The sequence below is a fragment of the Condylostylus longicornis genome, unplaced genomic scaffold, assembly GCF_029603195.1.
Source record: "Condylostylus longicornis isolate FDR11 unplaced genomic scaffold, ASM2960319v2 ptg000044l, whole genome shotgun sequence".
Lineage (NCBI taxonomy): Eukaryota > Metazoa > Arthropoda > Insecta > Diptera > Dolichopodidae > Condylostylus > Condylostylus longicornis.
This window is the reverse complement of record NW_026578013.1, coordinates 2363784-2389711: the sequence shown is the minus strand read 5'-3', so window position 1 is coordinate 2389711 and position 25928 is coordinate 2363784. Positions and strand designations below refer to the sequence as shown.

The 25928-nt window shown below is 25.4% G+C and overlaps 1 non-coding gene across 1 annotated transcript; it reads left to right on the top strand.

Moving 5' to 3' along the window:
* The first annotated feature begins 12237 nt into the window (after nt 1-12237).
* Nucleotides 12238-12309, top strand: Trnac-gca (transfer RNA cysteine (anticodon GCA)). The gene has a single exon. It is a non-coding gene; the product is annotated as a tRNA-Cys (tRNA).
* The last annotated feature ends 13619 nt before the right edge of the window (nt 12310-25928 follow it).

The following is a 25928-nucleotide window of genomic DNA, read 5'->3' as shown; positions in this document are numbered from 1 at the left end:
GAAATTACCCAGACCTACGAAAATTAATCAAATTACATTAGCTGTATTAAGTGCCATATTCAAGACTATGTTTATCGTCACACTATTCGTCTTACTCTTACGAGTATTCTAAAACAAAAAACTTTTCAATCTCAAAATCAGTGAACGTTTACTTTTATATCGATGGTTTTTAAAGACTAAATTTTTTTTTTGAATATTTTGGTTGTTCCTCATAGTGCAATTGGTATTTAAACAAAGCAAAAAGAAATCCAAAATAAGTTCATTAAAATTAATTGTTAACAATCTATTCTACATTTATATATACACACATATATATATGAATATACAAAATTTACATTTGTGATATTAATTGTATAATTTGCAAACAGAGGCAGTAAAATCTTTTAAGTACTTAAATTAAATATTATACCTTGTATATGTATATCTGTGCCTATATTAAATTAATAACATACTGACACAGAAAACTCTGATTGCATATACATATGTTCATGCACATACATATATGTATACTGTTTACTTCCACTTTATTTTCATAATGTTTATTAACGCAAATGCATCACATAATTTATAAAAGTTTAATGAATTTCTCAAGTAAATATGCAATAAATTTTATAAAATAAAAACGTCATCAAAATTAAATTTAACCAACATTAAGCTGTTAAAATAAAAATTCACATTGGTTAACAAACAATATTATTTGTGTACCTTTAAAAATATTTAATTTTTATTTGCAGATAGATTTGTTGCATGTGCATGCATTAAACACAAAAATATAAACACATAGTACGTAAATGTGCATCTTAAAGTTGAATTTAAATGCAGAGATACGTAAGAAATTAAATAATGCTTTTTACAATGAAGATTTCTTGCTTAATTTCGCATTTTTAATATATTCTAGAAAAATTACATCAAAAACTCAAATATTAAACCAAGAAGAACTTTGAAAAAAACAATCGCTAAATTTTTTTTTTTTTCATTTTCTTTTATGATTATTTGCAAGATATAGTAATGATCGCAATAAAAGATAGTATAATGATGATAATACTGATGATGATAATATTGATGATGATAATTATTGATGACGATTATAATAAGATAAACAAAAAAGTCAAATTAAGAGAATATTTTACAGCTTAGTTACGAATTTTTAAAATGACATGACACATGACGTCTTGCAAAGAGTCTAAAAGAGTATATCGCTAAAAATAAATTCATACTTTTCAAAAATAGATCGTATAGTTGAAGCGCAAATATAATATGCTAAGAACCAAATTTAAAAATTTGACTGTGAAGCGTTTTGAAGAAATGCAAATCTGTGAAAAGTAGTCAATTTGTTAGATTGACACTATGTATTTTAATTTTTATTCTTTACTTCTTTCTAATAGTTTATGATTTCAAATAATTTTTTTTTAATAAAATTTTGGGTTTTTGTACAAAAGGTCGGACACTTAGCATAAAATGGCTAATACTCGTAGTATTAAAATTACTAATACTAACTGATATAACCAGCATGTTTGGATTTTATCACTCTATCAGATTTGTAAAGTAAACATTCTAACAAAAAGCTTGGAGTTTGTTGCTATTTCGACCTTACTTTTGACCTATTTCAACCAAACTGATCTCGCAAACTAATATAAGTATGGCTCTTAAATCTATACCACACACCAAGAGGATTGTTCGAAATTAGTATTGATGTAATAAAAAATTGAAAAATTTCTTACCTAGCATATCTTTGTACTTTGCGTTTTTTCATCAAAATTGAAGTAATAATTTTTAATTTAATCACGAAATTCAATTCTAAAATACATATTTGCCAAAAAATGTAAATTGAAAATCTTAAATACTTTTCAAATTATTAACTATATAAAATACTGCAAGCTATGATAATAATAATTTTAAACTTCATTTTCGGAAGGTTCTTTTTTGAAAGACAAATTTAATTAGCTTTGATTTTGAAAGATTGATGACTTACTCGTACAGTATAAACAATATTTTACTTTAAACTGTCCGCATTTTTCTGGTAAAATATGAGGTGAATGATGATGCAGATATAACAGCTGCCAGACAGCACTACATTGCCGGATCAGTAAAAATTACTAAATATCTAATAAATTCGACTAATTAAGAAGCACAATAATTTTATAAAAGTGAATTAGAATTTTATTTAATAATTAATTAATTTTATGTTAAATTTAAGTATTAATTTCGTTCTTTTACTGTAACATTTTTATATGATCAAAATATATTTGAAATATTTTCATTTTCCATAATTTACAAGTACCACACACTATCAAAATTTCCGAGCTCACTATTCAACTTTTTGCATTTTTGAATTTCCATAATATACAATCATAATATCGTAGTAAACAGCTAACTACTGATGCAGCATTAACATAGCATTGCAAACAAAAAACTTGATAACTACGAGTATTTTCAAAAAAAAACTTTTCATTCTGATTTATTCACTTTATGGTCAAAAAACATGCAATATTGTTCCATAAAATAAAATTAAGGGCTCATTTAAGATGCATTTTTATTGCATTTTAAATTATATTTTGCGTAAATATCGTTATACATACATATATACACTTTGATATTTCGTAATCTGCAATAATTATTGGTAATATGAAAAAGGGCTATATCGTCTTGTATCATCTTTAGCAAATCGGTAATAGTAGTAGTTATAGTCATTGCCTTAAAAACAAATAACTATAGAAAAATTTATACTATTTAAATCACATTATGGCTTACAATTTAAAAGATTAAGTCATTTGTAGTTCGACCTATATCAATCAGATGTCACCGCAAGTATTGAAATATAATAAAATTGTAAAAAACTGTAATAAATAGCAAAAGTTTGCTCAGTTCATAAATTATTGAAATCGAATGAAAAGCGTGAGAATTTTATAAATTTTGTTTTAGTAGACGATTGAGTAAAATATATTGAGTTGAATAATTTGATAGGTATGTATTTTATGAGTTTAAAAGATTAATGATGATGAAGACAAGATAATTGTTAAAATAATAGGACAAACATTTAGTGACTATTATAAGTACTATAATAAAAATTCAATATTGTATGTTTGTTTGTAGGTCGAACCTAGCGCTTATTCAATGGCTACAATGTGATAACGACTAAAAGTAGAAAATTTGGGGTTTGACCTTTAGCTCAACAGTTCGTCTGGAAGATTTTACGAAAAAAAGATTAGCTTTTTTAAGTAACTTTTTTGAGAATTTATTTTGAGTGACATTTTAAAGATGACATTAATAAAAACAACTCTTTTTGAGTACAATGGAAAATTTTGAGCAAAAATTTTTAGTGATTTTTTTTGAAAAATAGTAATTTTGAGTAATTCTTTGAAACAGACTTAACTGTGCTTCACAATCGATTTTGTTGACATCAGTGGGAAAGTTTGTGACACTAAGGTAACAGGATACTGGTAGTACTAGACAATGAAACTATAGAAATGTCTAATTTAGCTTTGAAAATCAGTAAATTGTAGATAATTTCAGAGTCTATAGCGCACACAGTTATTTATTTGAGAGAAATATTCATATTGTATTTATGGTATAAATGAAAAGAATCCAATATTGTGTTATTAAAAGATTAGAAAAATAATTTTTTGTTCAATTTACAAGCTATTACATATAGTAAGTTAATAATTTTTAAAATGAATAAAACTTTTTAAAATTTAAAGTGTCTGATAACCTAGCCCTAATTTTCATATTAAAAATTACAGTATTACCAAGAAAATAAAAAATGGTACTAGAAAATATGGTGATCTTATATTAGCATATTATAATGTCAAATTTCTCAAAAAATCAAAAGTAATTTTAAAATATAAATATTTGCTTTAAAATTCCCAACAGGCATTTGCTTTTCTCAATTTATAAATATTTTAAAGTTATAAGGTCACCATATAGATTTCTCAATAAAGATGACATTAATTATAAAAATTATGATTGAAGAAAACAAACATTCCTAAGGTCATAATCAATTTTTTTCCTATAATTCACAACAATTATCTTTAATTTTAAAAATATTAAAATGAAATTAAAACCATAATGTTGCAATTAATACTTGTACTAGAGCCGTAGAGGAGGAGCCGAAATTAAAATGAAAAATTTAAGTGATATTTTAAAATTTAGGAAACATCGTTTTTGTTTTTTATTTCTCTGTATTGAGTACTTTTAAAATTATTACATATATAATAAAAATTAATACATCACATGTATGCAATCGTGCAATCATCAAGTAAAACGTTACTTTAGACAAGAGAACATAAATTTAACAAAAGATTTTTTCATGTTTTTCTTTCTTTCTTTATCTTTTCCACAATTTGCATTATATAGTAATGAAAATTATCGTCTTTACTTTGATGATGAACAATAATATTAATATATATATACATACATATACATAAATATGCTTTGAATTAATCTAAAATGTCGTGCATACAATTTGTCGATTTTCAATTGATTACAAGAACAGTGCTAAATAAAATAAAAGCAAATACTTTTTAATAAATATAAAATTGAATTCCTGCATATAATAGGGTTCATATAATTAGTAAATTCTGTTCAGAGAAATTTTTTGTAAAACAGCACAATTTTCTTTAAGTAAATGAAAAATTATTATTATTTTATTAACACTGTGGTGTAATCTTTCTCATGCAATATCACTAATACAATATTATTTTCCATTGCCTACTTTTAGGATAAAAACTTAAATTGAAAGAAGTATCAATATTATAAGTTGAATTCGACTTTAAATCTGATCCAGTAAAATGAAGAATTATATTTTTTGATTCTTAGCTAATTGCTTTTAAAGAAATTAAACTGATCTATTAAGTTTGGGAAAATCGTACAGTTTCGTATTTAGTATTGGCGAATTATAAATATCTGCAAACTCTGAGAATTTCAAACCTTTGCAATTGACTTGTTATGAAAAATTACATTTAAACATACAGAAAAATTTATTTCAACAGTAATTTTGTGTGATTGAGATTTGCAAACGCCTTTGTCTAACTAATTGGAAACTTCACTGAACGACACACAAATTTTCTTCATACTTGTAAAAATCACCTTTCACTAACTTCGAACTCTTTAGTTTTACATTTTTAATTTAAAACATTTTAAACGGCATTAGAACTTCAATATATTATAAGATTAACATTATATACAAACGTTTATTTGAAATTTAAGTAAAAAAAATAAATTTTGCCTCTTTTTTTCCTCCTCATTTTCTTTACCAATCTAAAAAATCTCATCTTCTTAAACGATACAAAAAAAATACAATAGATTAAATCCAAGTGGTAAATCTTCACTCTTATATTATTAATCGGAATCGATAATATTTCTATTACAAAATGTATTTTTAAGGGGGAATCGATTTATTTTAAGAAATACAAACTTTATTTTTTGTTTTTAAATTACGAAACAATTTTTTTATACATAGTGCCCTTTTTTTTGCAGTTTCTTGTTTTTATTTTTTATACCTTCATAGTGTAAATGCCCTTCCATATAATGAAAGATAATAAGAGGAAATTCAATTTTAGAAGATTTCCAACAGCATTGAAGAAAGGGATTTTTTATCTGTCAATGTTTAGATTTACAAAAGGCATTTTTTAACAACTTATTGCTTTGACATAAATATTATTGCTTAACTAATAAACCCTTAAAAACTTAAAATCCCCTTAACTTACACAATTCAGCCAGTAAGCTCATATAAAAATTTTGAGTATGTATATTTCATATAAAGGGTGTTGTATGTATATTTCAAAAATATGAGGCAAATAAGATACGCATAAATAATTTCAGCGATAATTCTTTCACCAATTTACAAAAAAATTGTATGGGAAGGGGGATGGTAAATTATTTGCCAGCTTATACGAAACACACTGTATAGCAATGCATGTATAGAATATGTCTTCGATATCCACTCTCGTTGAACAAACTATAGCATTACAGTTTCATTTACTAGATGACAGAGTAAATATAATAAAAGTGTACTAAAATCGTTCATTAGTTAAGGAACTATCATGCAGATCTGAACAACTGAAATAATTCTTATCGGGAATGAATTAAAATAAAATTAAATGTTAAATAATTTTAAGTACATAAAATATAACAACTATTAATAAATATGGGAAATTTTGAATACGGAAATAATAAAGATCTGTTTCATTTCTAGAATCGATCACAATGCATGAATTTTTTTGTTGGAATCGAATTATATTTTACAATCTAAATCATTCTCTTTCTATTACAAAAACTTCTGCATTCAGTGAAAATAAGGAATATTATTTAAATTGCTCTTGTCATATTCTTATATTCTTATTTCAATTGTAGCACCTTTTCTTTCATAATAACTTTATACTATGATCTTGAAAATTCAACTAAAATTTTGAATAGTACTCGTATATAGATATTATAAAATATATTAAGTCCAACGTATAACAATTAACAGTATCGCTTCTTCCAAATCTCATATACCCAAAGTCAACAATAATGATAATAACGTTTGCGACTTGTAATCAAAATCAAATAAAATGTTCTCTTAAATTTCAAATTCCGTAATTAAATTTTAAACTACATAAAAATTTCTTATTGTTATAGAATTTTGAACAAAAATGAATTTTTATGAAAAATATTTTAACTAATTAATAGATTCACGCACAAATTGCAATAAAATTGCTACTACAGTGAAAAAAATTCTTACATTTAACACGACTTCGACTTATAAAAAATTTTTCTAATAAAAACTTAAACCGCGTTATAATTAAAATGGAAATTAATAATAATTAAACCTTGAAACCTATTTTTGAAAAGCAAAAGAAAAATTCAATTTATTAAAATAGAAAATCATAAAAACAAGAATTACAACCTCGATCAGTAGGTCTTCTTCTTTTTCAAGTAAAGTGTTTGAATAGCAAGTTGCAAAGTGAATCTATTATAAATTTTTACACATTCGCCCTATAATAAGTGTACGTATACTTACATGAATAAAATTTATTAACCTGTTATTAAAGGTATACGATACCTTGTAAGTATAACTGCATATTTAAAACATTAAAACACACCAACATAATAATAATATTATTAAAACATGCTATTGTATAATTAATAAAAGAAATTCATCCGTGTGGAAAAATTCAATCTAAAATGATCATCTCAACCTGAACTATCATAAAATATAGATTTTCATTTATTATTATGTAAGAATGTATGTATGTGCATAGAGAAACAATTTGGCAAAAATCCGTTTTTTAATTAAAATCAAAATATTTTTGAATTTTGTTTTGTTTTTTTTTTTTTGATTTTCATTTACAAAACGCGGTATTATAACAAGGTTATTTTAAACTAAATACTTAATTACTTATTATATTGGAAAATCATAAGTATTTAAATATAATATACTTACATTACATGCATGTAAGTAGACGGTGCGTGAGTAATTTAAAAAAAAAAACATTTTAGATTTTAATTTTTAAGGTTTGTTTAAAACAAATTAGAGTAAATATACTTTTAAAAAATGATTGAATGACATTATGAGTATGCTATTTAAAATTTCAATGACATAATTTAAAATATATTTAAGGATTACGGAAGGGTGATTTTATAATATTGTTATGTACGCAACGTTAACTCGTATTATCAGAATTGTATAAGCTACATAACAGAATTAGTAAATAATTTAAAGCAACACTGATTTAATTTGATTAATCTTTTAAATAGGCGATTGTTCCTATAGTATTTTCATTGTACAAGCAGCAACATCACTTTTACAAATTTCTTTTTCAAAATTAAGGCATTCCTAATTCCTTGCAGCTATCATTTTTAAGAAATCTTTTTAAATTAATACACATTGGGTTTAAAAAACCCTAAGTCGACTATCGTTTCTTGAGATCCCTCTGGTGGTATCATTACTATTGTCATATGACTTCCTTTTCAAAGGCCATGAATCTTACATATCAGCATTTTATTCTAATCGAATAAATTTTCATATATATATAGTGTCCAAATAGATTTCGTATGAATTTTTCAATAGTATCAAAGTATTGCCTAGTATATAATTACAACTTTGTTTCTTTTATTTATTCATTTTCTTTTAAGTATTACAAAAAATTTATCAGAAGTTCTAGTATTCTTCTAGTATTATATGAAAATACTTTTTTCATTTTGTCACAATACAATGGCACAAATACCTTATGATAATAGGGTAACTTTCAGCTGGCTGAGGGTGAAATTCTGCGCACTAACTAAGTAACTACATTATCCACTTGTAAGCCAGTCATTCTGCAATCCACCACCCGCAGACTTGCCTGCCCGGGGAGAAAAATATAAGAAATTCTCATATTATATAAAAGTAAATTAAAATTTAATTACTGAAAAATCATATTGAATTCTTATCAATATTTGAATTTATAATGTAAATGAAATCTATTCTTTTGTATAATTGAGTTCATGGTTATGTGCATATAATTATAGAATACGTACAGATTTATTTTACATGACAGCTCCTGGTTACCATCATTCATTTAAAATTCAAGAAATGACCTATTTCTTTAACACAGACACCATATATGTATGTAACAATGCAAAAGGATCACGTAATGGAATTACACTAAATTGCATCTAGCAAGTTCTAGCAATAGTGCACGAGTCTCCTTCTATATAAAATAAGAATTTTTAATAAATCTCACATTGGCATCAACAACAAAATTAATGTTAATAAAATTTCATTAAAATTTTTTCAACTTGCAAACAATAATAATTTCGACTTTATCATAATTTTATTGGACAACTTTACAATTGTTTTGTTTCATTGGACCTCTTTTAGTTAATGTTTTTTAGTTAATTAAAAGGTACTTCTCTTTTTAATGACCATGACACAATTACATTTAAAAATCTTACCATTCTTTCATTTTAATGCTTATAGTGTTTACTTATAGGTATAAATTTCGATTATAACTATAATTTTCCTCTTGATTTTATTTGTTAACAGACAGATTCGCGACAAAACTTAAAAGAAAAACTCTAGTAAAATGTTAAAGAAAAAACAACTGAAGTTTCCTGTAAAAACAATACAAAAAGAAAACATAATGACAAAAATAATAACAGCACAACGACATTCCATTCATCTTTTAATTTTTTTGTTTTTTATTCTTTCATTTATACAATTATTTTATTTTATCGCATAAAATAGCCATTTTCACGATTAAAGCTAATGAACCCATTGAAGATGAGCGCCTATAAAACTTGGTTTTTTTGTTTTTTCTTCAATGAGAAAATTTAATAATCACAATGATAAAAATAATTTTAAAAAAGTGCTTTTTAAAACAGCTCATTTCCTTTTAGCAATTTATACTCCAATTTACTAACGTGTAGGGTCTAAGAAATGAAAAAGATTCGCAGAAAATAAATATTATCATATAATTTTGCATAAAATTAGGAGAAATATTAAGATAAGCTTAAATTTTATGAATAATAAATAAGTCGATACTTCAAGGTATTCTTTTAGGTTAGCAGACCGATTACAGTTACAATTTTTCTTTTGTAAAAGTAAATTAAGTTAACGGAATTAAGGAAATTGAGAACTCACAAGATAAGAACTACTGGAACAGTAGTAAAATAAAATATTTATTGACTTTGATTAAAATTTGGGATTAAAAAATTAATTTGGTAATTATGTTTAGGATAGGAACTAATTTAAAGAGTTAATTCCAAAGCCTGACATTTATTTTTATATATTTATGATAGAAGAAGTTATTTATGACTATTCTGCGTTAACAGAATTTTCAAACTGCTTCTGGTTTGGATGGAGCAGTTAATTAACAACATACATTTTTTTGGCTTTTGAGGGTTTTGAGTTTTAAAAGGAAGACAAAATACAAGAAAATTTTATTTTAAAAAATTTTATTCTGAGAGTCACTAAATTCTATTCGTGTACGAAATTTGATCTTTTAATCTGGAACAGTTCAGAAGTTTCGTAAACATACAGGCGGGGACGGAGTGAAGAAATAAGCACATTTTTTCCAATTTTTTTTTTTAAATATGGCAAAAATTTATTTGTAATTTTTTCATTGTTATCCAAACTTTATGTACCTAACTATACATATTTTGGAAACGCATTGAAAAGTACCATATAATTTTAATTACAAAAATAAAGAACATCCCTTTCTTCTTTGCCTTTTCAACAGAAAAAAGTCAAAGTGCCGACACTTTATACAAGTAAATTTGAACTTAATGTAGGAAAAAAATTTTTTTTTTAATTTTGATTATTCAAGTTTTTATTTTTATAATTTAATTTTGTTGGCAACACTTATACTTTTATGTATGTGTCAACTTCTTTGAATTGTTTTTTTTTTTTTAAAGTTAATCTTTTAAAATTCAAAATTAAATTACCAACGCACTTATAAAGCGAAGAATACAAACAACTTTTATTACATTTTAATGAAATGTTATGCAATATCATTGTTTACAGTCAGTCCTCCTCTCCCGTCTTCATTAAATGAAAACTTTTACTTGTGGTTTAAGATAACAAAAAAAATGCAAAGTCTTACAGTTTATTCAAGATTTTGAGGTGTGATATTTAAATGTAATTGGTAGTTTTATGTCAAAAAACTTGTTAATAATATTTTTTTCATAATGGCTAGAAAAAAGCACATTTTTGGAGGTTATTTGAAAAGAAATTGATGACATTTTTTTTTTGCTTATTTAAGTACTAAAGGTCATCCCTTTAAGTTTATTGAAAGAAATAAAAATATTTTTATTTTGTTTTTGAAGAAATTTCATTGTAAGTATGCTATCATTAGCCACATGACGTAATATTGAATAATAGATGCCTTTAATGACAAATTTTAAATTGTATACTAATTAAGTTGTTTTTTTTATAGTGTTCTGAAATGAAATAGACTAATATTGTTATACTTCATAATTATATTGCACATATGCTGTCTTCTGTGTTTATGCTGTTGTTGCCACATCTTAATTGTTTAAATGTTTCCTTCACTTTCTAAGTATACATAATATTATAGATACGTCAATAATTTGGAATAATGCCACTAGTCGTTCAGATATCATATATATTATAGTACAGTGTTGATAATTTACGGCAATACAATAACAATAAGGACTTAGTGTGCTAAGTCCTAACTAAATACCAGATCTGCCTCTTAGAGCAGATACTTTCAAGAACTATCCTAACGAATTCATGCAGTTTTCAGCATTTTGTGGGAATCATCAAGTGGTGACTAAACGGCTTGGAATAGATTCCGAATGCAGGGTTATACATAACCAATCGAATTATTAAATTCTTTCTACCCCTATATATAATAAAAGAAGCTTTCTTCAGCCTTATTATATGTGTGTTGGTAAAAACCAATTTTCTGACGAAACAAAAACAAAGTGAACAAAAATTTTCGTATCATATGAAAATCACAGATCATTTTATAAAAGTCTTATTGTATCAGATTTGATTGTGAATATATTTTTGTTTTTTGACTCATTATGTTATATTTCCAGGTTTCTTTTGAAAACTGGTATAGCACGAAACTTGTGCCTATGTTATAGCAATTGATATTAAACTTGGAGTTTTACTGTACAATAGGTATACACAATGATGTGGTACCTTGAGTACCAGCCTTTAAATAAAAAGTAATCTATTATCTAGTCCGTTACTCTAGTTTGAAACACTATTATATTATATTCACCGTATTGCAACACTACAATACGTACATGGCCGAGCTATAATGCAAAACTAAATACTATTTAGAAAATTACTAATTGACTTTTTGTCATCGTTCTCCGCATTTTTATTATATGCCATTTTACACTCAATTTTTTAAGGTTTCTAATAATATTTATGAACAATTATTTAACAAATATTTTAACAATTTTCATAAATTTAAAATATTCAACTTTAATTCAATTAAGAAAGTCCACCTCTTCAAGAATACAATTTTATACTTTTTTTTTATTACCATTTCAAGAATCAATAAAAAAATAAACAAAAATTTTCATTTGTTTTCAATTTCACTTAAAATGCTTTGATTTTGTACAGTTTTTTCTTTTATCTTTTAGTGAAAATATTTGAAATTCTAAATGATATTTTTCTAACGAATGTAAAGTGAATCTTATCTAAATTCATAGATAATTGATAATTATAAAACTACAATGTGATGAGCTCAGTAATAATATGATTGTGATTTCCAAATTTTACATTAATATTAAGATGGGGATATAGCTCAGTGGTAGAGCATTCGACTGCAGATCGAGAGGTCCCCGGTTCAAACCCGGGTGTCCCCTTAAATTTTTTTTTTTCATATACAATTTCCATATTCGAACTGAATTTGCATGTTTAAGTAAAAATTCATTTTTTTTTTTTTATTAGTTTAAAATAAATTGTTCTTATATTTAAAAAAATTTTACATATAAAACAAATAATTGCTTTAACAAAATAAACATTTTATTGTGTATGGTACTATGGTAACGAATTTGCTGATTCATACATCATTCAATATTCAGCAACGATTGCATAAAATACATGTGTCATAAAATTTTTATTAAATATCGTTAAAAATATTTAAAATTTACTGAAATATTTAAGAAATTATTCAATTAATCTGGAATACTTATAATTAAGAGCTTTCCCTTTTTTAGTTATAATTGAGTTGCTCAACTTGACTTGATATCTCAGCATAGAGACTCTGAAAATCGAATAATATAGGCTATCCAAAATATGATATTGAAACTGCATACAAATTTTCTAGCTTTTTCATCAAACACTAATAATTTTGTCAATTTAGTTCGTTCAAACCAATATACAAATAAAATAGTGTATTCAAAGTATAAAAGCACATAATTTGTATAATAAATAAATTTTATTCAGCCACACAAATAAGGAATTTTCCTTATTTGAAAACAAAAAATTTAAATGAAAAAAAAATATCAAATTCTTAATCTGAGATGACAAAGAAGTTTTCTAAATTAAGAAAATTTCCGTATTCTAATTTTTAAATAGTCATCACATATGGTCTTTAATTTTTATCGAATGTGTCTGATGTACAAGAACAATACTGACGAGTGATGTCTACCTCAAATTTTAATAAAATATTTTTAAAGTTCTTAGAATCAAATAATTTTTCGAAAGTAAATTATTAAAAAATTTCAGTATACTTCGTAAAGTTTTAAGTAAACTCTTATTATAAGCTTCAAATAATTTCAAATAACTTACGGTATGGTAAAACTGATGAGCTCTTTTAACCTCTTCCATTATTAATTAAAATTGACCTTTTCCAACACTCTCAACAAGTTTTTTTTTTGCTTTGGATTCTTATTTTTAAATTTTTTTACAAAATGACCTTCTGTAGTTCGTCTTAAAACGAAAGCTTGATAAGTCGGAAAATCGTGTTTCGAATAAATTAAATTTAAAGTTAATTTTTGAAAAATACATTATATGTTTACTGCTATATCAAAGCGCTCAATTCATTTTCAGTATCATCCTAAGCAGGGTATTGGGCTGTATTGAGAAGCTCGCCGAAATGAGTTGGTGCAACCGAGTCACATTGAAAAAAAAAACAGTAGAACTGTTGTCGAGAATGGGGACTAGCACACCTCTTCTTTTCCAGGAACCCTTTTGCAATATGAAAAAATTTGGAAAGTAAACGTTCCAAACGCTGTATCTTCCGAAGCTTCGACAGATGAAGGAGCTTCCCGAGTAGTTTGTCTCGAGCGAATGCAGTAGAGGTGTAACTCACACTGAAAGACAAGGCACAGTAGATCCTTATATACGCTGTTCGCAGTCACTGTTACTCTATCTGTACAATCCACAATCTAGGTTTTCAATTTGGGAAACAAAATCGTAAGTTATTATAATTTTAGTCATAACTTTGAATATAATTGGGACATATTAAATAAATTTTTGCAATATCGATTTATAAAAAATCCGAATTTGCTTACAGAAATAACGGAAAAGTACAAAATTCAACTTAGCCCGTTTTCGCTTACAATTCCATTATATTTAATTTAATAAATTTTATAAATTGTAATCAATTACATTTCACAATTGATATCGCTTCAATGTTCATCACTTCATTACAATATGTCTATAAGCTTTGGCTTCTTAAATTTTTAATTTATTAATCAAATAGGACAAAAATAATTTTTTTTTAAAAAGTCATTGCAGAAGATTCTATCAAAATAACATGTTTCATGTGCGGGTGACCATATTAACTTGATTTTGAGAAACTTAGTTTCGAATTTGCATTATATACAGTATATTGCATTATATACAGTAGAACAGCGATTCTCAAATAGGGGATCACGACCATAAGTGTGGTAAGAGAGATAGTATTTTAATGGTTGCTTTAATTTTAATGGTAAATGGCCAAAATGGTTTTAATTTGCCCAAAATGAGGTCATAATTGTTATGTTACCAGTTCCTTAAACTTACATATATATAGATAGTTCTAGAATTTAGGTAGACGAATTTCGCACACAATGGCAATATTGTTCCATATTTTAGTGTAATATGGTCACCTGACCCACTAATAAGGAAAAAACTTATCAAATTTAATGAATTTTTAATAAAATAAATAATTTTTTTAAAGTAATATTATAAAACTTCTGTACGCGCAATTATTTACAATTAAAAAAATTTAATCATAAAAAATTTAAAGTAATAAAAAAGACCTTTAAATAATTTGGAAAAAAATCAAGGGAATTTCCTTACCGTACATGCACAAACTTCACTTAAATTCAAAAATCTTCAAATTTCATGATCATGGACTATTAAATTCCATTTTCATTAATCAAAAGTTCACATTTTTACCAATAATAATTATCATTATTTTCGAATTGAAATCTAATAAGTTTTTATAAATTCAAAAAATCATTAATAATTCTAAGATTTGCTTACAACTTCACATTAATCCATTTAATGGTTTGATTCACGCTCAATCATAATAAAAAAAAAAATTACTGATGAAATTAATTCCCTTTTTTTAACACGTGAGAATTTTTTGCCCAAATTACATAAAAAGAATTATGTACAGTTAATCAGGTATGAAAATTAGAGATTAGAAGATGAATTTTACCTTGAAATGTTATAGTAGATCTTAAGAAGAACGAAAAAACAAAAATAATTCAAGTGATTTAATGATAATCAAGACAATATTAATAAAATCATAACCTCGGTCATGAATTTTTTTTTAAAAAGGTGGCTGTATGAAACACCGAACATGTTGTAATAAGCACCTTAAATAAAATAAAATTAATTTATTTTTTTTTTTACAATTCATGTAAAAAATCAGAAATAATCTAGATATTTTAAATAATTTAGAATACCGGAAACATATGCAAAGTAATATGAGATTTTTCTAAGTTGCGTCCACAATACTAGATAATAATAAGGTACATAGACTCGATCAGATTAATTAAATCATATATTTAATGAGCTTATAAAAACATATTTATTTTTGTGCTATCTTTCTTTAATTGAAATTTTATATATAACCTGAATCTTGCAATTCGACAAGTCACCTTTAGATGCAAATCACCTGTGAACAAGTGAACTTCTATTAAAGGCAAACTTTTCAATACAAAATTTTTTATAATATCTTGGGAACTAAAACTAAATATTCTTGGAATTTAATAGTTGAGTTTTGTTTTGCGCCAGAGCTAACTGACTTTTTACGGAATTCGACTGACTTTTTCCATACGAGTATCTCTACGTATGTATATTAGCTGAAGACTAATATGCGTAATGTCCTCAAAAATTAAAATAAAAAAAAATAAAATAGATTTTGATAAAAAGATAGACGACATTTATTATGCTTCTTGTGTTATACAGGGTGATTCAGTAACAAACTAGGAATTATATACCATAGGGTAGACATCCGAAAATGTGTGAACATAGCGTATACAAGCATTTTGAAAGTTTCAAAAAATATCAGGAGAAATAGTTGGAACAAAAAAACAGGAAAAAGATGAGAAAAATTGGAATTTTCCTAAAGTTCGAACTCTTATATTTCAGAAAAATCTTGTAAAATTAAAATTTCGCCAAATTTTCTTAAAATACCTGTAGCTCGGAAACACTATATGTTCGGAGCATTTGACACTAATTTCAAAGCAAAAATTTGCCTTATTTTCGACCCGATGGTATATGTTTCTTTACTTGATGTTGAATCACCCTGTATAAAATATTAAAAGTGTTAAAGGAACTTAAATGTTCCTAAAATCGGCTTTTTTACATATGAGATTTTTGATTTAGTCCAAATAGTAATTCATAATTGCTTACTTTAATTATTTTTCTAATTTTAAACTTTGTCATCGCAATGAAATCAATTGAATAAATGGTAAAGTGATATGGAAGGATCATAAAAATTGATTAGGTTATTCAAATTAAAAATTTTATTATTATTCACTTTAGCATGTACAAGTCTAATATTTAACACAAGTGAAGGATAACGAAGCTAAAATTAATAAACCAATTGTTTTATTTTTGTAATTGAAGCTAAAATGTTGTTAGAATGCCAGTAAAAGCGCTAACTGAACGCAGAAGCTTCACAAAAGAAACACTAAAATTTTATAGAAAATTTTTTTGAAAATCTCTAAATCTCTTGTAAACAATTTCCAAGACTAATTAATATAGAAATCGTAATATTCTACAATAAAATTCAATTAATTTTAACAAAAATCTTTATTCCGAATATTCAACCGTAAAAATGCATTAATTTTCTCGTTTGTTCTTTATTGAAATTAACGTGATTTGCCTCGGGTTATTTTAATTAAAAATTAAGTTATAAAAATTTCATTATATTGTCATAATATTTCTCTTTTATAAAGTGTTTATTTATGACTATATACACACATATACCCCCTTATATCGTATTTAATGATATTGTTAATCTTATAAATCTTTTAAACACCAGATATTATAAGATGACCCTGCAGCCTATATACACGCCATTATAACACGCATATGTACAAGTTTATTGAAGATGATATTAAACTATATACATATGTAGTGTAAATATTGCCATAAAATTCATTTATGAATTTTTCATGCTTTGTTTAATAACCTCAAATTAGATTGAAAATTTAAAAATTTTAAAAGAAATCTTTATACACTGATCGGATATACAAAGCTTATATTTGAGTATGTGGGGTAATCCAATAGGTTCAAATCATTTAATAAGTCAAATTATTAAAATAACCTAAAAACAAGGTTATACACAAGTATAGTATATAGATAAAGTATAAATCGAATGGCATAAAGTAAAATTTTTGCTATTTTATAAGAAAAATTTCAAATAGAAAATTTAACAAAACTTCGCCGTAATTACGTTCACCTCCATTTTAAGAATTAAAATTGTAACCTTCTTTTTAAGTCTCTCTAATTCTTTTTCATTTTTTATAATTTTTTGTTTTTTGTATTTTTAAAATAGGAAATTCATTAGTAAGTTTTAGTTAAAACTAAAATATTCTTATATATAAAATGATAAAAGATTAACGAACCTTAAAAATAACATACTAAACGTATAACAAAAAGGGGAAATTAAAATTTGAAATTATAAAACAAAGATTAAAATATGCACACTAAATAATAGAAATCGCGTTGATCTGAACACTTCTAAGCTATTGTTAATTTATATTAAGTTTTAAGAATTAGAAAATTTTCATTGTTAACCAGAGAGTTTTGGCTATGACATAATAAAGGCCCAATAATCAGACAATTTAACATAAAGTTTCTTTATACTCCGATTGGATTTTTTTACCAACTCCTCTAGCAATTCCTCTATAAAGATGTACTGAAATATTCACTGTGAGAACTGAAAAAAATGGAATTTGTTAAGAAAATTTGCAAATATTACTAGGATTTTTTATTTTTCATAGATGCAAGTACAGGCTTTCAAAAATCAATTGAATTTGATCAAATAACACTTAAAAATAGATCTAGAACTGCGTATATAAATTTTAACTCAGACAGTTTAAAGAATTAAAAAAACTAATTTAAAACGTCCCACTTTTTTTAAATTTTACAAGAACAAAAGTACTTAGTACAAAAAACTTGTATGCTAGCATACTAATGTGAAATTCAGTATTGTATTCGAAATCCAGCCTAACTTTTCCTTTTGAATTTAATTTTAAAATTTTATAAATTTAAGGCAAATAAAAATTTGTCAAGTAAAAATAATTTAGAGATCGACATCCGTACCATTGTAACTTAGTGTTCGGCCCGCTAAATGACCGAAATATTTTTAGAAAAAATCAATAAACTTATTTCGAAACTTTAGCGTGAAAATGACGAAATGTGCTTAACAACAAAAATGAAACAGTGAGAAACCTATTTTTTGCGCGGAAGATTGATATGATCATAAAGTCAAAAGCAAATAAGCCACCTGAACAGAAATTTTTGAGACGTAGATAAACTTTTATCCGACATTTTCTTATCAAATTTCATGGAGTAACCTCAGTTATTTGTTCAAATATTTAAAATTATCTTTTAGCGTTAGTATGACTAGACTAATTAAAATATTAACTACACATGTTATCAAGAATTTAGAGACTCCGAATTGGGGTCATTATGAAATGAGTTTTGCTTGCTTTCGTGCTAACAAAATTTTGATGTTCTTTAGTGTAGCATAATCCAATATGGAAAATGAAGTTAATAATATTTTAAGAAGAAAATGTGTTCCTGTGTTGTACTTAATCGCTTAAAATTTAAAATTATTTTCCTACTTCCACATAAAAACAAAGTGGAAGTACAAATCAAAAATATTAACATTGTTTTTCATCGTGTCAGTTTTCCAATGATTGACGCTCTTCTATAACACTATCAAATTATATAGGCAGCTACTCTTAAGACAGTAAAAGAAAAAAACAATTTCAGTTGAAAAACAATAAATTTTGATGTCCTTTGTTGATAACCATCGTGTTCAGTGTGTTGATGAATTTTTCTATATTTAAGGCACTCGTAGAGAAATAAAAATCTTAAATTTCTGTGACAATCTATGTTATTTGATTATCTTAATAAGGTGTGACACAGTAGTTGAACTCAAATTATAACATTTGCGTTAGTTTTATGTATTTAATATTAAAAAATGAAAAAAATAAATTTTTCATTATGATTTTTCATAATTAAGATTAATGATTATTGCAGTCTTATTTTGAATCTTGTTCAAATATAGGATGTTAATATTTTCGCCTTGAATTAAACTAACAAAAATTATTATTTATATGTAAAAATATATATAAAAATATGCAACTATTTATAAGGAAAATGTACTTAATTTGAATTTCATAAGGAAATCATTTTTCATAAAATTAAATTTGAAAATGCGTTTGAATTTATAAGCAATGCAAATTAAAACAAAGAACCTATTCGTATGTATACAATTATATGGGACTTGTATGTATATATTTTAATGGAAATGGTTATATAGAAGGGCAAACAGAACAAAAATTTAAAAAATCTTGAAAATGATTAATTTATGTAAAGAGATTAAGAAAAATTGTGATTTATTTTTCATATAGTGTAGAATTATTGAATAAGAATGTGCAATATGGCGGGAAACCTTAATGGAAATGAAACAAAATCGTACTAAATAATAAAATTATTTTTAATGGAAATTACGTACTCGTGATTTAGCTTAATGTTGTTGAGGTTAAAAGTGTTTTATTAAGAAATACAAAATTCTACTGTGGTATAGATTAATTGTTTAATATTAAAGGCAACAGCTACTTGTAACAGCGATAACAGCAATTGGATATGTTAAATCAAGTAGATTTAAATCAAAAGAACTGTTCTAAAGAATAAAAATGTACATTCAACTCCGGTAAGTTATATATGTACTAATTTATGAATACATATAAAAAATTATAACTAAGGGCACGGATCAATGCAAATTAAAATTTATTACTTTGAATATAAGAACTAGATATGCAGTTCTAGATAAACTAGAATGGATAAACTAAACTAGATATGGATTGGAATCCTACTTTGAAAATAGTTTTAAGATAAATTGTTTTTTGCTAAAAAAATTACCACCCTGCACCAATATTTAATATTAGATTTTTAAAAGAATGATTTAAAAGATTTTCCAAATGATTTTTTTAAATTTTTGTAGTGAACTGAAAAATTTTAAAATTCACGTTTTTAACTCTCATATTTAGTTTATTAAATCTAAAGTGTTTTCTATAATCCTTGCACTTTCAAATGCTTGTTTAATTCATGTGAACGAACACATCTTGAGTATGCCGTAACCATATAAATGGATGCCGCCGTATACTAAACATATAAGGCGTATTGAATCAGTAAAGAAAAGTATGGTTAGATTTTCTTTACGCAAGTTTAGTTGGGAACCAAATGTATGTTGATAAGTATTCAAACTCTTGAATCTAGATGTAATATCTAGGCGTCAGTGATATTAAATTTGTTAAATATTTATGCGCAAGTTTGTAATGTAAGAGTTTGTAAAGTAATGTTTCTCATCTTTTTTTATATTTAGACTCACACAGAATTAATTATGATTTTTCGAAGCCTATAACAAAATCTCAGTACTTATTAAATGATTGTGCTTCTGATTGTGCTTTCTGAAAATCTTAGAGGGAACGCACAAAATTATTTATACGCATCACAGGCCTCTTATCACAATTCTATTATCTTCTTCTAATTTACAAACGACATTAAATGCATTAAGGGTGTTAATAATTGCGGATACATTTTCACGATCTTTCATTGATTCCATTAAAAATATACCAATAGCAATTAAACAATTTGGTCATTCAACATTGTAAGAATTCAGAAATAGCCGAGCTTATTGAAAACTACAAGTCAGGAAACCAAAACTCTAAATTGGTTTTTACAAAAGTTTTCATACCAGTGAAATAAAATGACATTTTATATGGAATATCGACAGTTACTGATAAACCTTTCGTTAAAGAATCCATGGGAAAACTAATTTTTAATAAAAATCACAATTTTTCCCATCCTGAAATCAGAATTTCTAGATAACTTTCAACATCAAGATAGTTTTGGCCTAAAATTAGTAGGGATGTCGGCTTTTAGGCCAAAACGTGTTTGTCTCTTTTTAATTTAATTTAAATTGGTAACTATAAGTTGATTTTAATCGTAAATCTGTGAAGGATATTTCCCAGTTGATCATTTAAATTAGTTTAAGGATCTATATTATCATAATGTCAAACAGAAATCGGGCATAAATCTTATCTGATAAAGTCCGTTTAAAATCTGAAGTAAGAATTTACATTAATCAACAAACATGCTAATTACCATATTCGCAAATCGAGCGAGGGCGGAAAATAGTTGTTGATTGTTTGTGTCCTTCTTGTGAGTTTTGTCACAAGAAGGAAAGTACAGTGGAAAATATTCTGTTATTATTTGTCGCACTATATACCGGGGATGGCCTAATTGTCTGAGTCATGTTTGCAAAAATTCAAAGTTATTTAAACTTCTTTAACCGACAGTTTTACAATAAATATTGCCACAATAATTCTTAATAGTTAAGGTATAATTTAGTCGCAGAGAGTTTGATCCCAATTTCAGCGAACATTTCGGATACAGCGAGTATAATCGATATGCTACTCAAAATTTCTTAATTAATACTGAATATTAAATTACGTAATTGAATATTTTTTTTTAAAATAACAAAAAATCGTACATAATTACAATAATTTCATAATGTGGTAAACGTAATTTCGTTCTGCTACCGTTTTTTTCCCGAGTTATTTTTTAAAAAGCATCTACTCTCAATTTATACAAACGATCCAAGCAAATTAAATTAAGATCTTCTTAAATTCTTCAATTATGCCATTTTTGTGTCACTTATTACTGTTATAACACTATATTAATTTCATTTTAAATATCCGCCATCATGCGCAATCCGATTCACTTTTTTGTTGTTCTATCATTTTAAATCATCAATCATTTTGTTGCTCATAAATAAAAAACAATTCTTCTCTTTTTTTTTTTAAACATTTCAACATAATCATCATCATTATCATATAAAATAGAAAATCATAGGTCAAAATCTATGTTGTTGAAGACCTATGTGTTTTGTATAACATCTGCATTTTTTATTATATTTAGCCAAAAGGTTTAAAAATTATCAACTCCCACTGATTTCAATAGTTACGCCTGTCATTCATAATCTGTCATAAAAAAAAAAATTCATATACTTAATGATAATATGTTTATATACATTTCAATTACGTAATCACAAGCATAAAAAGAGTAACACCTGAATTGAAATTGTTGGTCACTTCTCCACAATACAATATAATCACCGCTAGGGTTGCCGTTTTGGTAATTTTCTGGCGAAAATTGTAATTTTTTTGTGGGTTTGGTAACTTTGTAACTTCAAATTGAATTTGGTAATTGGTGACCTTTCCTCGAATTCCCAATTTCTTGATATTCACTATTTCAAAACAGAAAAAAATTTATGTGTGCAGATCACATTCTTCTTAATATTGAACTCGCTTATCTCGATTTCGACTAACTGATAAACTTTCCAGGGTAATCACATTCGATTTTTTTTAATTTTATCTGTATAATAGCACCAGCAGCTTATTATTTTAGCAATATTTTTCTTAACTTCGCAGCTTTTTAATGCAAAAATTGTATTTTTTTCTCTCTTGCTGTGGTAACCCTAATCATTGTAACCAACAACAGGAAAAAAAATTAAATTTCAATTAGAATGTAAAAAAAATAATTTAGGAATTTTATGGGAACAATCAAATTAAACTATTTTTAGTATTATAATTAAAAAAAATAGGAAAATGTATCCAATGATTTCATTTAAGAATAATTTATGCAAAAATTAATTCAATTTTAATTTTTGCTGAATTCAGATTTAATTCTGTACAACTAGAAGGTAAACTAAATCATTTGCTCACACTTAATTTAAACTAATGAGTGTTGATTTAATTTTCTCGTAATTTAATTTCTTCGGAATAATTTTGGCAACACTGTTAGAACTTTCAATTAGAACGAATGTAGTAATAGGGAAGCTACAAACTCAAATTTGAAAAATATTTCCAATTCATATCGAGAATTATACCTAATTTTAATTTCCTTTTTCAAGACAGTAATCGAGGCAGTGGTTCGGTTATTTGCCCTAAAGTTTCAAAAGCTATTTAACATTATCTCAGATGTTATTGAAGCTAAATAATATTAAAATTTCGTTTGAGCAAATATATTTTTGAGGCTGTTATATGTGATGAAAACCGTTGAAATTTCTTGATTTCTTGTGCCTGCCACACAACTTCTATCAATAGCTATTTGATCATATCTTAGAAATTACTTAAAGAACAGTATTGCAATTTTGTATAGACAAAATAATAGTAACATGGCCATAATTTTCGGTAAAAACTGTTGAGATATCATGAGTGCTTATGATAGCTATCATACAATTTTTAAAGTCATTTAGCCGTATATTATAGAAATTGTACTGAAATAACAGTGCTGAAATTTTGCTTAAACGAATATGGTAATACTAGAAATTATTTTCAGTAAAAATCTTTGTAATGGTATGAATTTATGTGCAGTGACTGCCGTATAGGTATATAAAATAGGACGCTACATATAAAGAAAAACTAGGTCGTATGAAACAGTACTGGTAACATATGTACCATATGTACTGGTATCAAAAAGTTAACACGGTCAACTCAACCGTTTCTCGTTTTAATTGAAATCAATTTTTGTATTCTAAACCAAATTTTAAGTACTGAAATTGAGTACAAAAATTTTCCAAAAATTATTTTTAAAAAATGATTCAAAAATTCTTTTTAGCAAAATTCATTGTTATTAAATTCATGCGTGAAGGGGCACTGCAGTTGGTGGCATAGATCGTGTTAAAAATCTACATTATGTGTACCTATGGGTGTACCTATTTAAAATTTACAAATTATACGTGTTCAATTTTATTAAATATGTTACGCTTCTCTAGTTAAATTAGAAATTGTAATAAAATTTTACATTTATTTTACATATTGCGCCTCGTTATTATTAATAGAAAAATAATAAAGGTCATATTTTGTATTCAAAAAAAGTAAAGAGCGTTTTGTTAATTGATAACTAACATTAAAATGGATGTTATATAGGAAATTATGAAATTTTGTTTTTGAAAATTATTAATTGAATTTCAATTTATTTTGAATGGATGAAAAAGCAACATTTCCAACAAGATTGACTAATTTAGAAAATATTGAGAAATTCGTAATATAAGTACGTAGTCGGCGAGTTACAAATTTACTCGATTATGGAACGACTCGTCATTTTTTAATATTAAAACCAAAAGAACGCGTCTTATTAATAGGTTGTAGAGAAGTGTATTAAGATATTTTTAAAATTTTTTGTAATTACAAAGGTGAAAGCGTCATTAAATCAACACTTTACATAAAATACTTGTAGTATTTTATTAGTATTGGAAATACTTGTAGCGATGCACTGCATTAACCACTTACATAAATGTTTATTTTGCAAAATTCTTCGGTTCTATTGCACCAACCAACAACACTTTGTCATTTTTTTAATCAATTAATCAAAAAATTTGCAAAGTTAAAAAGTAAAAGCAAAAGTGATTTGTTCAATTGACTACCGTTGAATATCTACGGTTTAATCTAAATCTAGTCTAAATTGATTATACAATGCCTGTCAAAATAATTACATATAAAGGTCAACAAAGTTATTCTAACAATGCCGAAAATTAAAAGATTATAAAGCATCAACAAATTTTAAAATTATATTAATTTTATTAAGTAAAAAACATTGCATATATTTAGGATACATTGTATAAAAAACTAATTTTAGTACAAATATAAGAGCCATCTATTAGGCAAAAACTTATTAATAATATTAGAATATATTAGTTTAAATTTTAACCACCGCAAAATTATACAAAATGAAAAAATTTCAATTTCAATAAAATTGTTTGAGAATTCACTGAAGGCACTCAAGAGAACATTCAAAATATTTATTTGCCAGCATCACGCTTAAAGCAATAAATTAAAATACCATGCTTTTGTAAAAACGCCTCAAAAAGAGGTAATTTTAAAAAAATTCGGTTGCAACTTATATTTTAATATAAAACATGTTCGATAAATCAAAATTAAAGTACCTAAAAAATTAAGCCAGAGTAATCCTGTAGATCCTTTAGATCTGTAATGATACAATAAAAATTTAGCCTTAAGTTAGAGCTGCAAGCTCATATCTGAAGTATCGAAAATCTCCAAGCAAAATATTTTTAGGTTTCAGGTTCTATAGGCCATACAATTGCATTTAATTTCAACTCTAAGAATTCATATTTTTTGAATTATACTAAATCTCTTTGAAATATATGTAGATTTTAAAATTTTTTGAAGATTGGAATACTTGACTAAGAAAAAAACCAAAGTACTATCCGAGATTCTCGGATAAGAAGATTATCCAAGAAAATTTGTTTAAACTGAACAGAAATAAAACTTATTTTGTTTTTGGTTTTTCAACTGAAGAAATTTCTTTAAAATTAATTTAAAGAACAATCTACTATTTAAACTTAATCTGCTGCTATTACAATTTAAATAAAGTGTTTTTTATTATAATTACTAATTTTATATAAAAAATAATGTATCAGTGTTAAATCACAGAGCTAAAGCTAAATAAATAGTAAAAGCAATTAAGGACCAAATTTAGAAACATACAAAAATTGTATAAGAGAACGTTCCTTATTTCAAGTATTTTTAAATTTAAGTAAATTTAAAATAATTTCTACTTAACTTCTATACTACTCACAGGTTAATAATAGTATCTAGTTAAAAAAAACACAATTAATATTAATTTTAATTTTTATTCTTAAAAAATTTTTATTTCTGGAAAAAAAAATTTAAAATTTTGATTTTAAAAATTGATGAAAAACCAACTAAATTGT